Genomic DNA, 5,721 nt, shown 5'->3' with positions numbered 1-5,721 from the left:
GACAGGGTTTTTTTTTGTAGCCCTGGCTGTCCTGGAACTTACTTTGTAGACCAGGCTGGCCTCGAACTCAGAAATCCGCCTGCCTCTGCCTCCTGAGTGCTGGGATTAAAGGCGTGCGCCACCACAGCCGGCTCCATGTTAACTTTTTAAGTGCATGTTTGGTTAACTGTATATAAATGAAGATTAAAAAGCCAAACCTAGACCCTCATTCAGAGAAGCAAACCTTTTCTGACATTTCTCAACTCTTCCGCTATGCCTTTTCCAGATCTAGTTAGGATTACACTGTACACATGCCTGCTTACTCATAATGTTTACGTTATTAAAGCTAGCTCTAAGAGCTAAGGGTTCATAATTCCATGGACTCTGTATGAATAGAAAACACACAGCCACACAGAGAGTAACTCCTCTTTTGATCCTCACCGCCCCCCCCCCCCGTTCCCGAGGGAGTGTCTGATGGGTGTTGACTGTGAGCTGCCATTGCCCCACTGTCATGACGAGCTCTGTGCTCTCAACACCCTCAGCCTTTCTGCAACTCTAAGGGGTTCTTCGTGTTTTCCCCGTGGCCTGCACCAGACACCAGAACAGCTTATTCGGTCTGCTGATGGCAGCACAGTCCTCGCTGATGGACTGAAGGGGCCTGTCCTTGTGCTTCTCTGCCTCCAGTTTACTCAGCTCCAGCAGGCTCTTTGGCCCCCACAGTGCCCCCCCCCCAAGGTGTCTCAGCTGCCCTGAAGTACCCAAGGCCCCGAGCATCCCAGCCTCTTCACAAGCCTTCTTTCCCACACTACCATTCCAGGGCCTTCCAATGTACCAGGCACGCTCCCTCTAGAGCCGCCTGTGCCCCTCACCATCATGTTGTGTGTTATACGTGACTTTAGGCTTTGGACTTTAATGTGACATTCGATAAAACCTCCCTCCTGGGGCTGGAGAGGTGGCTCAGTGATTAAGAGCACTGGCTGCTCTTCCAGAGGTCCTGAGTTCAATGCCCAGCAACCACATGGTGGCTCACAACCATCTGTAATGGATCTAATGCCCTTTTCTGGTGTGTCTGAAGACAGTGAGAATGTACTCATATACATAAAAATAAATTTTTTAAAGATTTATGTATATGAGTACACTGTAAATATACAGATGGTTGTGAGCTGTCATGTGGTTGCTGGGAATTGACCTCGAGACCTCTGCTCGCTCCGGCCCCGCTCGCTCTGGCCCAAAGATTTATTTATTGTTATATGTAAGTGTACTGTAGCTGTCTTCAGACATATCAGAAGAGAGCAACAGATCTCTTTACTGATCATTGTGAGCCACCATGTGGTTGCTGGGATTTGAACTCAGGACCTTCAGAAGAACAATCAGTGCTCTTAAGCACTGAGCCATCTCACCAGCCCCATAAAATAAGTTTTAACAACAACAACAACACCTCCCTCCCTCCTGTTTCTGTTCCTATGCTGTGAGACCTTGCAGAAAGGCAGGAGAGAGGATAGAGTGAAAGATGAAGCTTGGCTGTCAGACTTCTGCAGAAGTACTGAGTTCAAAGAGCATTTCAGCTGAGACATCCATAACCAGGAACAGGGGGACTAGAGACCGCTCTGGAAGCCCCGTGAACGGAGGTCCAGGACCCTCCTCTGCCTGCTGCTGGCGCTCAGTTCTCTCGCCCCCTGACTACAGTCCCTAGTTTCCCTGTCTACCCTGCCCCTCTCCTCAGTTTGCTGGCTGTCTTCCCTCTTATTCCTCCTGTGTCTCTCACCCTTTGCTACCCCGCTTCACTTCCCTCATCCCTAGCAGAGCATTAATGTATAGATTTCACACCCATCCTATTTCTCAGCTACGGCTTCATGTGTTATTAATAGCACCAATAGATGAGTTGTGCTCTGAGCCCTCCCCCTCCCCCTAAGAAGATTCCGGCATATGTAATTGTTTTACTTCATGGCTTTTAATTGATTTTTCTTCCCAGGGATCCTCAGACTTGCGTAGAAAAGCTCCTTGTTCTCGGAACCAGGGGAGCTGGAGCTCTGCACAGCACCCTGTGCAGGTCCTCGCCTGGCCATCACCTGTACTGCCGGATCCTCTCCCCTGTCCACTGCACCAGCCTGAAACCTAGGGACAAGCCTTTCTCCACCGTGTGGAGGACTCTCACTAAGTCCCTCCCTCTTCCCTTAAGGCTGGACCTAAGCTCCCTTCTTTCAAATACATCTTTTGGGATGCAGACGCTGGCAGAACGACACTTTCCTGGGTCTCCTCAGGCCGCGGGTTCTGGAATTCCGTGAACTGGATTCTGTCCAACATGCTGAGCTTTGGGGGCTGAAGCAAGGCAGCAACTGCCTTGGTGTATTTTCTGGTGCACACACTCATGGTTTCCTGAGCCATTCCTACCTAGGGCACGATGCCCTGTATCCCTGCCTTCCCCGGCTCCCTCCTCGCTGCCAGGCACAGTTCCCTAGGATAGTCCCTTCTCTCACTGGAACACTCAGAAAACACCTTCTCCGCCAGCGCTGGGCAGCCCCAGCCTCCCAGTCCCTGTTCCTCTCTCTACCCATTTCCTCAAAGTATCCTTGAGCTTGCTGGGTACTTTCTTCGGGGTCCGCTGCACAAAGCTGCCCTGTTATTGATGAGTGACAGCCTGGGATGTGGGTGTGCCCAGCTACCAGCAGCATACGGATGCTGAGCCAGGGGCACAGCTACTGTAGGAGCCTGTCTTGCATAGGAACCAGCTTGCATAGGAACCAGCTTGCATAGGAGCAGGCCCTGTTTGCCACTTCCTGCTTTAAACTGAGCCTGTAATACTGAGGTTGCTTTAAGAGAACAAGTCCTCTGCGTTCAACCAAATTGCTGCTTGGTTTTGCAAGGCTCTGCAAACAGCAGGATTCCATCCAGGAAGTCCTCAGCAGGGCAAGTCCTGGCTTACTGATGTCACTGTCCCGATGGCAGATTTACGGGGCTCTCATTGTGGGCAAAGGCTCAGCTCTGCCTCCTCTGGGGCTAGAAGTTCAGTTCTCTACTAGTTGTGAAAGCGTTTCCTGGCTGTCCAGGAAGCTGATACTGAGGCCAGCTCTGGAGAGGTCAATGGGGCAGATATGGCAGGCTCTGACCAGGTAGTTCTCATTGTTGGCTCTCTTGTGTCTGTCTTTAAAATGACCAACCATAAAGTTTGTGATAAAGATGGGGAGCGAACAGGAACAAAGAACAGATGGTGGAAAGGAAATTGACACAAGGCAGGGAACAGCCCAGCAGCCTGTGCTTGTGGGGCTTGCGGGGCTTCCGGATTTTCCCATCTGCCTGTGACCAGAAATGGAGCAGAAGACCCAGGCCGGGGCAGGAGACTTAGTCGGGCTTTCTGAACACCGGGCCACAGTAAAGAAAAGGCTCGGTCATATGGCTTCCTGGGGCCTCTCTATCCCTCAGCTGTCAAGTTCTTGGTTTCCTTCCCTGTTAGGGGAACCTTTTCTTCTCATTGTGTGAAGGTATGTCTCTGTGTTTTCCAGTTGTTATTTCTGTACCTATAGAAAGCCAAGTGCTGGCAGGATCCTGGTATTGTCATTTCTATGGCCCACCACTGGACTTTCTACTTTATAAATATCCGTCCTTCCTCATCGGCCTAAAGCAATCTAGAGTTGTATCAGAGATTGTCTCACTGCTGATCAGTTGTAATAAGGAGCAGGAAGGAGGGGGGGTGTGTGTGGAACTTCCCTGCAGAAAGAATTGTGCAGGGGAAGAAGGCAGAAGCAGGCGAATCCAGAATGGGCGCAGAGGGGAACCGACACTGACTGCAGCAGAGCAGAGAAAGGAATAGAGCTATAGCCACATGCTGGGGCATCAGCTTAGGTTCAGTGGTAACTGAAGAGTGTCCTAGCTAAAGACCCAAGCTTTAAACCGTAATAAGGATCTTGTGTCGTTGTTTAATGCCACTGGCAGGTCGCAGGAAGTTCTGCTCTTCTTCCTCATCTGCCCCCTCAGTGCTTCCTAGGCTGTTAGCTGGAAAGGAGGGCTAGGGACCAACCTCAGCCTCTAGTGGCAGTGGAGGAGCTTGGCTGGCCCTTGACCCTGTCATTGTGGTGGCAAGGCCTTGGAATGCCAGTGGCCTACCTCAGTTCAGAGCCAGAAAAGCCCTGGTATAGCTCAGTTTGTAATTGAAGACCCGGGAACTCAGGACTGCTGGGGCATTCGAGTCCTGACATGGCAATACAAGGAAGACCTGTTTCTGAGCGCTGAGCCTGCCTCAGAGGGCAGGGCTGCCCTGGAGACAGAGAGACACACCCAGAACAGAGCTCCACCAACTTTCTAGGGATTCCTAACCCAGTCAAGCCCATACTGACAAGTCTCCATGCATGGCTTTGGGCAATTGATCTAAAGTCTGAGTCCCAGCAAGTAAGCAGTTCTGGTTGTCAAGGGGAACGCGGTAATACATTTCTAGGAAGAACAGGGGTGTAGGAAGAGGTCTGGCTGTCAACAGGAGACCTAAATTCACTGATCTCTAGTGTTCAATCCACTGCCGTTGGCTTTGGACATTATGATGTCCATGAGAATACCCCCCGAACACTCTAACCTGTATGTCTTCTGCGTGTTTCTATATGGGCTTTACCTGTAACTTGCAGTTGGATCCAGGAGCTACGAGATGTGCATGGACCAGGGCCGGGGACAAGGCTTGCCAGCCTGCTTCTGTGAGGATCCTCTGCCCCGAAGGACAGGGCCACCTATAATCTGTGTCTTGCCGGAGCCTGGTAGAGCTCAGAAGTAACAGCTAAAGTCCAGTCTCTCATTGGACAGAATAAAAGGCCAAATTTAAGCCATCCAGAATCTGTCACGGTATTGGGCCACCTTTTTCCTAGCCTTGACAGTGCATAAGGAAACCAGGCTGTATGCACATGCACATGCATGCAGATGCCAGAGGAGGTCAGAAGAGGGCAGCACATCCCCAGAGGCTAGAGTTAAACGTGCTTATCAGCTGCTAACCCTGGGTGCCAGGAGCCAAGCTTGGCGGGCTCCGAAAAAGCAATCTTGCTCAGCCATCTCCCCAGGCCCAGCAGTATAATCTTGATCCCCCTTCCTCCACCTCCCAAATCCTGGGACTGGTCACGTGCTATCATGGGTGGAGGGAGGGGGAGATTTGGTTGGAGAGTGGAGTTAATTGCACCTCTCTAGGAAGCTATTTTCCACACAACAGTGGAGCAGACTGTCCCTGTTTGGGCCTGAGTTTCCACTCCTACTTCAAGTCTAGCTTTTGAAGAGTACATCCGTTCTCCCTGCTCTGCCTGCGATCCCACGGCTACCTAGGAACAGAAACCACAGTGGGTAATCCAGAGGCCTGGGAGTTCCGGGACCTGCTATCGGTTAACTGCTCATGTGGTCTTGGATACGTCACTTGGCCTCTCTGAAATTCTGTGCTCCCAATCACCCCCTAGCCACCACCCAACACCTAGCAGCCAAGAGTGGTCAGAGATGATGCCCTCAACCGCCACCCCAGGGTGGGACGATGTCCTATGCCTGCTGCAGCCTCCAGAACGAGAGAAACACTCCCAGACGTTGCATGGCGGGGAGACCAGCTCAGGTGTGGCCCCACAGAACAATAGGCCAGGTCACTTCCCCCACTGCTTCCCCCGCCCCGAGAATAGCAGTCTAAGAGAGAGCACCACTGCAGTGCGCAGACACACGCACTGCACGGGAGTCCACAGACGGGGAAGTGGGAGAGGTTGCAGCTGGGGCCTGGCTACAAAGGACAGGCATGTT

This window comes from Mus pahari, chromosome 7 (assembly GCF_900095145.1).
Source record: "Mus pahari chromosome 7, PAHARI_EIJ_v1.1, whole genome shotgun sequence".
NCBI lineage: Eukaryota > Metazoa > Chordata > Mammalia > Rodentia > Muridae > Mus > Mus pahari.
Note: the sequence above shows the minus strand (reverse complement) of the source record.